Here is a 13,690-nt window from a genome sequence, read left to right on the forward strand (position 1 = left end):
GAAATCAGATTTAATAGTCCAAAGCAATGCCACTAATGCACTTAATACAGTTTAAGTAGCAGAACTATAGTGTATCGTTAAGTACAAAATCTATACTGCAGCACATAATAGGATGCTCGTTTTATTGGCACCATCACAAAAAAATCATATCCACCAAAAGGAACAAGGAGTGCTTCCAAAATTTGACTCCATTAAAATAACCATTTATTCTCCTCTTATGAATTAAGAATACTGAGGCCCAACTGGTTACACGAGCATGATTCAGTGACCAAATCACCCAAATACTCTATTATCAACCCTGATCTGTTACCAAGGTGATAATATTTAAATCGCTTTACATCACTCAGTCTTCTCTTCTGAAGGGACAGAATTACTATCAATATGTGCAAGCGGCCATGTACTGCAAACAGCTCGCTGGCAGGCTCAGTAAACCATCTGTTTGTCTGCTCTCCCAAAGCAAACAGAAGACCCTCTAACTGTATTAATCTTCTTCTGGATGGAGGAATTGCATCCATCTGTTTGTGCCGAACTTCATCAATTATGACAAATGTGTACTTTTTCTGGGTTTGGGCGACTGGGAGCCAACGGTTCTTAAAGGGAGAAATTCTTATACACAGCTATTCAGGCAATATAAAAACACTGTGAATAGATGAAAATAGCAAATGACAAAAATAATATTTCAAAAATATGAAAATTAGAGTATTTTTGAACAACCCTGCAAGACCATTCAAATATATACAATTATTTTACTCTTTATTTCTCTCTCTCTCTCTCCCCCCTCGTCTCCAGGGTTAGTCACCAGTATCACTCATCTCTTGAAACCTGAGTGAGACAAATGTGTAAGCAATGCAATATTATTAATAATAAAAATAATTCTTATGTTATAGTAGATATAGTGCAATGAAAATAACAAACATGTACAAGTTGACGACTGAGCAAAACTTGCAGATGACCCTAGAAAGACCAATGAATTGTAATGATGCACCTCAAGAGGTTTCTACGAGATGGCATTCTGCAGTATAACTGAAATGCAAAGATGCAGTAGATCACTCCCTTACAAAGTGGCGTTCTATCTGGGAACACTACTCAATATCAAGGAGGCAGTGCTGCATGCCTTCAGTACGCCACATTTTGCAGCCTGCAATCATTGCTGAAATATGGTTCTGATAATACCACTTGATTTGCTACTAGTTACCGGCTGCAGCCTAGTACCTTTTCAGGGTTGCTATATAACACAATGAAACTTTATTGGCATAGCTAAACAGGCAGATGACACAGACATAAAGCTCTTTGCAGTATTTCATTTGCATGTTTTTGAGGTCATTTATAAATAAAAACTATTTCTGACATTTTAGCCCCTATCCCATCCTCTCTCCGCCGCCTCCGAAGCTCCTTCGACACTTTCACTACTGTTTTTTAATTTGAGCTGTGCAATCATTCAGCCTAGCCTTAGGATAACCATCACTGGATAACCACGAGTGTACTGCCACAATCAATTATAAGTGTTTTTTTAAGGCTTAAATTTTGCTGAATCCCATGGGATTACAAAACTCTACCAGAAGCTGGTGTTCTGCAACAACACTGGATTACAGCGATTTAATACAGACTTTCACTGATGGGTGTTCGCGGAGTACACTTGTGCCACATAACTTTTCAAGCCGAGAATCCCACTTCCGTGCAATCTGCCAATCTGTCATATCATTGTAGCTAAAGAGTTTATCTGCTGCTTACTTCCCACCTTGACCACTGCGAAGAGATTTCAAGGCATTATCCGCAAAGAACTATAACAACATTGAAGTGTCATATCAAGTTTGGAAGCAATTTGTCACTCTCCGCCCTGTTCAGCATGTAAAAAGATACACTCGTTTTCCAGCCCTTCAGTCTAAAAAGCATACCCCTCATGAAGGATTTGTCATTGAAAAGAATTGGCATCTTGTCTTTTTGGCACCATCACTAGATGTGCAGGGAAGCAGAATAACATGCTAATCCTAGGTGGTGTATTGACTACTGTTCCCACTGCTGAATTACAAGTTTGCACTGCAAGAGGTGCCTACTAGGTGCCATTTTCACTATTACTGGATTACAAAGTATCAATATCACACAAAAGTACTAGGTGAGGTTTCGGCAGACAAACTCAAAAGGGTGCAGGGGTGGAGTACACATGCCTCCAGAAGGTGAGATTTTTCTGTTGGGCACATTACTGCTTGTCCGGATGACAGTATGACAGGTTTCTTGATACTTAGGCCCTCATTCTTATGTCAGAAGACCCGCCACTGACCGGCCGTCTGTGGCGGGCCCACCGACATCCATTCACACGGTCTGAAATCTAGGGGAGGGACGGACTGCTGCTGTTGCGACAGGCTCAAGGAGCCCGTCGGAGCGGCGGTGGGACCGTAATTGCTACAATAGGGGTGGTCCCTTCTCAGGCCCTGCTATAGGGATTACGATATGCCTTTTGTCTGCCTATGTCTGGCAGTCTAGCTGCCATACAAAAGCAGAAGGAAAGGGACTTAGAGGGCCCTAGAAGGGCCCCTGTACCCCCTGGGCCTCAGTTATTGGGGCCTGGGGGCACCTGAGGTGCCCCACCAAGCATCCGTGGACTGTGTGGTAGGCACCGCATGGTGCCTTCGACAAGGTGTATGGATATTTGAAAACATAAATTTTTGTATTGCAGCTTGTGCTGGGGACCTTTTCCAAGATGCAATGGAAAAATGGATGTTTCTGACCGCCCATAGGGCGGTTACATCCTAATTCGGTGGGCGGAGCCGCTGACTAATGGTCAGACGGATTCCATCCCACTATGGTGCCGGTCAGATGCTCATCTGACCGACATCGTAATAGGCCCCTTACTATTCAGGAAACAGGCCCCAATTTTGTGTTATAATATAACACAATAAAGCTTTATTACCTAGTCATGGTATGTTGCACTGCACTCTTGAAATTGAGCATTGTTGCCAAACAGAAGCCCATTTAATAGGGACTTATATTTTGACATGTGTTAGCCAAGTATTTACTGTACCAGAATATTTTGTCAAACTAAGTTTTTGCTTGTTTATTTTATCCATGACTCTTTATTTGATCTAGGTGTGAAACTATTCACAAGATAGCTGCGTCTATGTGAGAATGTACAAAGTACACAATTTTTTGAGGAATGTCTTCCTTGTTTTCACCCTTAACTATGTTTTTTTTAAATTAGTAACTAACATTTGGTACTAACTTAAGGATAATACAACAATAATTTAATTTTGCAAAATGTTACCTAATAACAGCATGTGGTTATGCACTCTTAAAATGCAGCAATGTAGCGAGGCAGAAATTCACCTAGTTGGGCCATGTGCAACTATATCATAATTTATCACTACTGCAGAATATCACCTAGTTCTGCCATGTTGTAGCACACCTACTTAATTCAGCAATGAAGGGGTCCAATGAGACGCATCTTTAATGGTTTATGATATTGCATCCTTCTTCATCCACCGATGGGCATTTAAACACTAACAACACCTTCCATGCTAGGATGAGCTCAGCTCGTCATGAGGCACAATGAAGCTGTGCTCATGACGAGCTGAGCTCGTCATAACTGCCGCGGCCGGGCCACGCGCGACTAATTTCCCGATTGTGCAGGGGTTCTATTGGAGTGGGCGGAGTGATGACGAGTCCAGCTCGTCATGAGCACAGCTGGACTGTGCAGCATGACGAGCTGGGCTCGTCACGAGCACCATGCCAACGCGCGTGGCTCACCCCACACCGCGGGTGAATTATCCCCGCGTGGAAGGGGTTGACAAATACCCGGAATAAACAAATCATTCTCATCGGGAAGGGGAGAGTCAAAACCCATTTACTGCACATTGGGCTTGTAGGACATTGCCTCCCTTGCTAAATCCATCATACCAAAGGTATCCTACTACCCTGCCATATCTCGGCCTGGAAGTTGGAGTTGAAGACCCCCAACTATCCTAGTTGTTATTATTGGTGACCCTCACCACTCTAGTAGTGTCGTGCTTCATCATCGTGTCCCACCCTGGTCCCTAAAAACTGTGCTGAGCTCAACCGTATCCTAGAGAGCACTTTTGAAAATATTGTTTTTCAGGCTCTGAAATGAAAAAATAACTTAAAACACCTAAATATCCCTTTTTAATACCTGTTGTTTTAGGTATAAATAAAAATGTATCTCATGTGAAACAGGATGGTTATGACCCTGCACCCTATAACCCAGTCAACATGTATAAACCCTTACTGGTAAATGCACCGAAGCGGTCTGCGGTCTTTCTTCTGGACTAGGATATGCCCCAGTCTAAATTATTTAGACAGTTCTAAATGAAAAGGGATATTTTATGTACGTTCTATTGGCCAGTACAGAGCATACAGTTGGACTGTTTGATTGCCCCGTTCCTTTTCACTCTTTATATTTATGGGTTAGAAAAACAGCAGGTAGATGTTGGTCATGATGTCACATGAGTAAATTCTGTCATTACTATATGTCTATTTTGAGGTGCTTAACCCCTTCGACGCTCATGACGAGCTCAGCTCGTCTTGAGGTATGCCTCTCGTACGCTCATGACAAGCTGAGCTCGTCATGAACCCGGGATTTTTTAAAAAGTCAGCGCACAGCGGGAAAACCCGCAGCGCGCATGGTGTTAAGCTGAGTGCTCCAAATGAGCTCCAGAGATTACATTTCCTATTAAATTGTTTCATGGCCCACTTAGATCTAAATGCTAATTTTATCTAAAAGCCATATAATGGTCCAGGACCCGTTATATGGCTAGCTTCTATAAAAGCATTAAAACTGTTTGGGTATGCCAAAGCTATTTAATAAGCTTTTTAATTGACACCATCAATACAATTGTACTCTAAAAATGGACGCACAAAGCTAAAGACATACTATCCAGAGCATCAACATTGTTATTCTGTAGAGGCAAGATGGCGCCTGCATCGCCAGTCGCCTAGCCACCACCTTTCCCGAACCACCCCCCTTCTCTGAAATCTGCTTCTGAATGATGCGACGGCTGCTCCGTTCTGTCCGGCGCTCTCCCCGGCTTCCGCATTTCCGTCTCACAGCAGAGAGCTGCTTCTGGGTTGGGGGTGGAGCTAACCAGGCTGGGCTCCATGCTCCAATGCCTCCGAAGTCTGTAGGAGGGAAACCTCACACTGCAAAGGACGCAGCTGGTACCGCCAAAGACGGTTTGATTCAACAACGGAATAGCAAGAGTGGCACTACAGGAGAAACAGTGGAGGAGAGTAGAGAAGGTGCGCAAGGTGAAGACTTTGATAAGCGCAACATACCTTCTCGGTTTCTACCTGGGAGGCTTAAAAACCAGCACTATAATCCTTAAAAAGATGCAGGTTGTCCGGTAGGAGTGATTAGTAAACCTTTGAACTCCTCTACGAACCAGGGACAGGCTGAGAGGGACACAGGCTACCCTGCTACTGACCAGCCCAACAAACATAGGAGTAAGATTAACAAAAATGGTGATGCTCTTCTTAATGCTGGGGTCATGAGATGTAAAGCCCACTGCTCTGCGAGCCCTCTTACTAAGGATACCCCCAAAAAAAGCACACAGGAATTAATAATCCCACCGAGGAAGCCTGGAGCAGTACTATAACAAAAAAGGCTCAGTCTGACAGCTCTTTGAATATGGCTGAGCCGGGGGATAAGCCAAGGGTAAAGGATGACATCAGCACTCAGAACATGGGTAAAGAAACTGATTCCGGGAATTACTTTTTTCCTACTTTCACACCCCTCTGACTTATCAGGAGATGAGCTTGAGTCAATTCTTTGGTCTTGCTCCAAGGGTGCATCCCCGAGCAGTGGCCATAGTGAGACAAGCAGCTTGCATCCCGAGGATCAGGACAGTACGCAAGAGGTATGAGAATGGCGAGAGAACTATACATGCTGTGGACAGTAATGCCCTGGTATGAGACTACTCATTTTTGCCTTGGCCAAGGACAGAAAGGGAGGCTTCAATTAAACATACAAAGGAAAGCTCAGTGGAGCAACCTGAAGATATTTCACTGGCTGTGATATACGAAAGCATTAGGGCATATAGAGAAGAAACTCGCATGGAAAGGCAATGTACCTAAGGTGCATGTCCAAACTTCAGAACTCTATGCGATGCATTGCGGAATCCTATTCTGAATTTGCAAAAGGTTCAATGAGGCAAAAGCCCGGATTTCTAATCTGGAAGATGAGCTGGCAGATCAAAAGGCCGTGACAGAATCAATGCACGCATCAAAACACGACACACAGTGGAAGCTAACGGATCTTGAAAATCTTCGGTGAAATAATCTGAGAGTCCTGGGGATCTCAGAGGGCACAGAAGGACAGGATGTGCAAACGTTCATTGTTGATCTTTTTACTGAAGCCTTCCGCGAGCTTCTGTGGTAGGATTGGAATCAGGATATACAGAGAGCGCAAAGATTCCCATTCATACAACGCATGACACCGGAACAAACTACCTCCAGACGCAGAGCAATCCTAATATACATCAAAAACTTCCTGTCTAACCAAGCAGTGGGTGAACTGGCACGTCCTGATAGAAAGAGGGCTGGAAAGGGGTCAGAATTTTTTTTGAGACCAGATTTGTGCCACCAGACGGTGGAAAAATGATGACAACTGCAACAGCTTATCTGTCTATTTCAGGGCAAAGGGGCCAAGCCTTTTTACTCAATCCTGCCTGCTTCAGGGGGTTGGGGGAGCACAGCGGGTGGCAGGAGGGGTAAGGGTTGGGGGTGGGGAAAATGCAATCCATAATAAGTGGAAGATAGAGGTGTACAGGTGCATGAAATTATGTTGCAGGGTCAGCAATTGGAGGGAGTTGGCAGTATATGATGGAGAATAAGACGATGCCCTCAGGATTGAGTATATGCTCCTTTGATGTTTGTGGGCTAAATAACAATGGGAAACAGCAACAGGTGGCTGCCAAATTATGTGTGATCCAACCCGATCTGGTGTGCTTACAGGAAACCCATATCCCGTGATGTAAATGGAAGGTCTTAAATCGAGTAGGTTACTTCTTATTGACCTGCACAGTCTACTACAAATCATTGGGTAGCCATCTTGGCCAAAGTCGGGATCCAGGGCACGGGTAGAACACTGGTAGATAAACAAGGCAAGTGAGTTATCATTTAATGTATGTTGGGTGCTGGTAAGTTTGTCCGGCGCTCAGTCTATGGGTCTAACTTGGTTGAGGCATCAGTACAGGAGGGACTCAAATTAAATCTAGCCTCATGGCCCACCCCACTGTTCTTTTGAGGCAACTTCAATATTCACCTGGGTGGCCAGGACCCACAGGCAGGCTGGAAGAACTATAAGGGCAGGAAACCCAACATTTTTAAGGCATTACATCACCTTCTAGAGGACCATGGCTTGATCGATGCATGGGCCGCATTATGGGACCCAGACCCTGGTTTTACCTTTTAGTCCCACCCACAAAACGGAGCTAAAACTCAGGTTTACCCAAGATTACGGCAGTACATGATCCATTGGTGATGGATATTCCGATTATTGATACATTCTCCTCTCCGAGATCTTTCTCGTTTGATAGGAAGCTCCTAATGGACAGAGCATTTGTTATTCGCATGAATAACTGGATTAGGCAATTCTGAGCTAGATTCTAAAAAATCAATCACAATTCGACCTCACATGCTTATGTGTGGGATGCTCTAAAGGCAAAGTTTAGGGTAGAGGTCCTGAGCTTTGGGCTATATAAACAGAGACAATTGGAAGTGGAGGTCCAAGCATTATACCAAAAACTTAAAACAGCCGAAGACAACCTTATGCGGTGAATACAGGCTGGTGTTGATACCACCCAGCTGCAAACCAAGGTCGCCTGTAGTATAGCCAAAATCAACTTACATTGGAGTAAGGAAATATCTGGGATTGTAAATAGAGGGGCAAGATGGCGGTCTGGCTCTAGACCGCGTTGCTGCACTACACCTGAGATCCGCTGCTACCAGAGGGATGTAACCACCCATTCATGTCGGCTTTCTGGTATACTTTTCCCGAATGCTGATTAAAAAGAAAATCTACCTGCATGGAACAGCTGGGGCAGGTTGAGAGCAACTTAAAGCATCTTAAAGCATCCTGAAAACAGAAATGCTACGGAACTCCGCGGAACCACCCTCTTGAGAAACACATCCTCTTTCATCGCCATACACGTTGATCAGCTGGGCACCGTTTAAAATTCTTACCGCTTCGGCGAGCTGTGCCCGCTGTTCCCGCCATGCGCTCCACCCGTTGACTCGGAGTAACGGTGCTGGGGCGGTTTCCGAGGCAGTGCATCCAAGGGGTTCTGCAACCAGGATTGCTCTCTTCTCCGAGCCCTCCGTCATGCCTCCTAAAACAGCATCGGCAGCCTCAGCTGCCGCAGCGCGAGTCAGAGTAGCCAAAGCCGCCAGAACCCTCCTCGAGGAAGCAGAACGGCAGCAGCGGAGTGAATAGCGGAGTGGGGGCGGGCCAGGGAGCGTCCCTTCTCCCACGGGAAAGGCCAAAGGAAAGAAGCAACAAACGTCATCAATGGATTGTTCCCCGAGGCAGGAGGTACTGGCCTCTAGAAGAAAATTAAATAAAGACAGCGCACAACGTTCTGCCACCCCTGGCAATACAGTGATGGACATGCTTTTGAAAAAACAAGAAAATCAAAGTAGAACACAGTCACCAGATCTAAGCCGACAGTCCCAAAACATAGAAACAGGGGTAGCTAACCCAGGCAGTGGAACTGATTCTCCAGATCAGTAATTGATTAACTCTCAGATTCTTGCAGCAGGATTTATAAATGAAGCATCTGACGTCCAGTCTTCAATGTCTATTGGAACTGTAAGTACTGTTATTGTTGGGGAGACCGATGTGACTGAAGATACGGCTGAGGCTATTGTGAATGTCGAACAATGTTCAGAGCGGCATTGTATGTCCTTTTCTGGAGCGGGCGAAAATATAATGGGGGTGGAAGAGGAGCAACTGAATGAGGTTAATATCCCTGCTAATCTGCCCTCTAATGAGGGATCATACTAAATTACATCCGATACCCCTGGGGCAATACCAATTTTAGCGGCCTCAGCATCTGCAATAAATGTCTCCCCGGCTCTGGTGCTGCCAGATATTGCTAGCGGCCCTACTGCATCCAGCAAAATCGCTCAAGATTTAAGACTCGCGACTTCAATGGACAATCTAATACCGGAGGGAGATAAGGAAATAAGTGATTTCTACTCTTTTTCTGATGAGACAGGGGCGGATGCAGAGGCAGAATGGTCAGATGAGACCGAGTTTGATGGGGAGTCTTTGTCTGGCGCCTCTGTGGATAGTAGTGTTGAAGAGAGCATGAAAGTTAACACTGTAAGATCTAAACCAATCTCGTCATCCAGATTTAAACAGCGAGGTGTAGGGGGTCCAGCTGAGGGCCACTCCATGTCCAGCCAGCCTATGTGTACCATTCAAGGATCCGACAATACCAATAGCTCTGAGCTTCCCACGACAGCCGTTGAGACTATTCTGCAGGCTATTGCAGCTCACAGGGAAGAGACAGCCCTCGACAGCAAAAGATCCAAAGCTGCTCTTCGCAAAATGCAAGGGGTGGCCAGAAAACTGTCAAAGACATGTAATTCATTTGGAGAAAGGGTTACTGAGATCGAGACAAGGGTGCTTCTCAATGAAAATGAGGCTACGGCGAATTCAGAAAAGATCAAGCTACAAGAAGCAGAATTACCTGATATTAAATGGAAGCTCGAAGAATTCGAGAATCGTCAACGCAGGAACAATCTACGCATATTAGGAATTCCCGAGAAAGTGGAGGGGGAAAATGTGCATGCTTTTGTGGTGAGGCTGTTTAAGGAGTCATTGCCCGAATTGACAAACTGGATTTGGGATGTTGAAATTCAACGAGCTCATCGGATGCCATTTAACCCACCACCTAAACCTGGGGTCTATCCACGAGCAATACTGGTGTATTTTGGAAACTTTTTGTTAAGACAGATAGTTGCGGAGAAAGCTAGACCCGGTCACAAACTTACATTTAATGACTTCTTGTACTTTACGCGACCAGACTTTTGCCATGCAACGGTCTAAAGGCGCTGGCGATTGCGCTCATTAATTAAGCCTTTTCAGGATAAAGGAGTCCAGGCTTTTCTGAATAATCCAGCTCGGCTGAAAGTTGTTCGAGGTGGCCAGACAAAATTCATTTTTTTACAGAAATCAAAGCAAAAGCATTTTTGGATGAGATATAATAAGAGGGAATGATTAGTACATGGATTAATCTACTAATTCAAATGAAAATGAAAATGAACAAAGTGTTTTCTTTCCACCTTTTGGCTATATGGTATTTAGCGGAGCTATCTGTTACTAGTTTATTAGGAAGAAAGGTGAGGGTCGACTGAATTGGTGGGGATGTATTGAAAGTAATCAGATGCTTATGGTTACATTATAATGAGAGCTTTAGAATGTTTATTGGTTTTAATAATTAGCTGCTCTTTGGTGGCTCATTTTTCTTCTGTTTTTCTTTATATACATTGCAAGGTGGTAGCTCGGGTGTTGCACTGCTTTTCATCACTCAGTCTCTAATGGAGTCTGTATGCCTTTGTTTGGGGGGGTGTTATGGGGTGGGTTGGGTAGGGGAGGGAAAATTTCAAATCTGAAAAAAGAACCAGGTCTATTAGCAAGAGTCGTATTGTTTTCTATTTTTTGCTTTTTCTTTGGTACTTTTGCAAGCAAAACAAAGTTAAAGAGAAGGAAGTCATGGTATTTCAATAAACAGTGTATTAGGAAGGCTACTGGGTTAAAATGTTTTATAAAGCAATGGGTAGGTTGAATATTCAAACCTGTAACGTTGGGGGTTTATTGACTGCAGACAAACGACATTGACTGGGCGAATTAATTAGCTTAAACCCCGTTGATGTCTTATGCCTGCAGGAGACGCACGTGCCCTGGGCTAAGAGATCAATACTGAGAGTAAAAGTATATCATTTATTAGTAACATCGACACAAACATCGAACATTAGGGGGTAGCGATCTTAGCTAAAACATCTCTTGGTGAGGTATCACGTCAGCTTTCAGATCCGTATGGTAGATGGGCGATTGTGAAACTGGCCCTCGGTATTACCATCTGTACTATCTATGGTTCTAATCAAGATGATCCCGCAGTCTTTGAATATTTAGAATCTGAGCTTGCTACATGGCAGGGCCCACTTATTATATGCAGTAATTTTAATATTTCATTCAAGTTACAATCAAGCAAATACCCTCCGCAACAGAAATATACCGGTCGCAAGCCGAAGGTTTACAAAGCTGTTAAAAGACTGGTGGATAGCTTTGGCTTAATTGACATATGGGATCATACGAAACATCAAGATCCAGGGTATACTTACTTCTCATGTCCATATCAAAAGCACATTCGGATAGATTATATGCTTGTTTCTAGTGATCTAGCCTCACAATCTTCAATTAGTAAATGCCCAAAAATCATTTCAGACCACAATGCACTCATTCTTACAATTAACGTTCTAGCCTCATTTAAACAACATAGGCCATGGACGTTTGATCGCAAACTCCTAGCAAATAAGGACTATATTACTTTCATTAAAAGCTGGGTTGAAGAATTTTTTAACAACAATCGATTTAGTGCTTCAAGGAATGTGGTCTGGGATTGTTTCAAATCTGCTCTTAGGGGGGAAACAATTAGTTTTCAAAGTATGGCTAGAAAACACTTAAACAATGAATATAATTTAAAGATACAAGCCCTGGCTAAAGCAGAAGAAGAGCACACTATACAAATGTCACAGGGGCGAGACGGCAAGCGTGCTATGTATCAAATAGCAGTGGTGAAATCAGGACTCAACTCGAGCCTTAGTCAGAAAGCAGCCTAAACATATAGAGCCCACCGGAAGGATATATATGAGAGTGGTGAAAGGGTTGGCAAGCAGCTTGCACTACACACTAGACAGAAGAATGTCTTTAACAACATTAGCTCCATACAGGATAGAGGGCAGACCTTCACAAAAACCCCAGATATTATCTATACCTTCCAGCAATACTATCAGAAATTGTATTCAGAGGACTTAATCACGAGTGAAAGTGAATCATGATCATATCTTAACAATCTTCTTAATAACCCGGAGGCTGTGAGAATACTAGATGATGCCGCTCGGGAGGATCTTGAAAAAGAAATTACATTGGCTGAGGTGTTGGTAGCCTTGTCATCACTTTCAGTTGGTAAAGCCGCTGGCCCTGACAAGATACCGCTCGACCTATATAAAATATTGAGTCACCAACTTGGTCCCATACTCCATGATCTATTTTTAGGGATACAATGGAACGGGGTCGCCCCCGAATCATAGAACGAGACTAATATAATTGTCTTCCCTAAAAAAGGTAAATCTCCAGAGCAATTAACTTCTTATCGCCCTATTTCACTAATTAATTCGGACTCCAAATTATATGCTAAAGTAATGGCTGGTCGCCTCAGTGGGGTCGTCGAGCACCTGGTCTCCCCGTGGCAGCATGGATTTGTCCCTGGCAAGGGTACCACCGATCACACACGTAGGGCTATTTCCTTATTTGATGCCATGTCTGTTACGGGGGGGGGCGGATGTCGATGATTCTACTAGACGCCGAAAAGGCTTTCGACCGCGTCTCATGGAACTTCCTATGGGCGGTCCTAGCACGAAACAATTTTGGCCCTAAATTTATTAAATCCATTAAATCTATGTATCTATCCTCTAAGGCAAAGCTGCAGATGATGGGTTCAGAATCCGGTTACATCAACATCTCCAGGGGCACCAGGCAAGGGTGCCCCTGCTCACCCTTATTATTTGCATTATATATAAATCCTCAAATCCTAAAGTTTTTGGAGAATCAGGCAATTAAACCGGTTGTCTGCGGTCAATTCTAGACGAAAGTATTGGCATATGCCGATGATATTGCGATTATTACATCTGATCCGATTGAGGCTATGAATGAAATAGAGATTGTGACACTCGAGTATGGTAATCACTCGGGATACTCCCTGAATAAGGGGAAGACAGTTATATTATGTACGGATAACATTATTTTTTCGGATCAAAGGAGAGCCAATAAAGCCACGTATCTGGGTGTTACTATTAGCTCTAATATTAAACTTATACCTACTCTTAATTTTGACCCACTTCTTGCCATTATTAAAAAAGATCTGGATCGTGTAAATAGTCTTCACCTATCGATTATAGGTAGAGGCAATTTTTTGAAAATGAATTTGTTACCCAGGTTTTTATACTTATTCCGAGCGATCCCTCTCGCCATTGATGATAAGACATTAAAAACATTTAACTCTATTATGTCCAAATTTGTATGGCAGCAAGGCAAGATCAGGAGATCCCACAAACTTCTTTCACTACCGCAGAATAGAGGCGGGCTTGCCATTCCTAATACCATTTTATATTACTGGGCTACATTTCTTCAACAAATGGCTCCATTGGTTAGCTCTTCAGATAATTTAACTAATACAGATACTAGCCTAATACCTTCAATATATGAGCTTGTACTTGGGCAGAAAGCTAATGGTCTTTTCCTGAGGCAAACAGATGCGATATACTACAAGAGAAATTACAAATTTGGAATTGTAACTAGTGCCTGGAGGGTTTGGTCTAAGGTCACTAAACATATGCATATTGGGAAAATAAATAGGTATACACCTCTTTGGCACTCAAAGGCTACAATGGGCCTCGA

Source organism: Lissotriton helveticus, chromosome 3_1 (genome assembly GCF_964261635.1).
Source record: "Lissotriton helveticus chromosome 3_1, aLisHel1.1, whole genome shotgun sequence".
In the NCBI taxonomy this organism is placed as follows: Eukaryota; Metazoa; Chordata; class Amphibia; order Caudata; family Salamandridae; genus Lissotriton; species Lissotriton helveticus.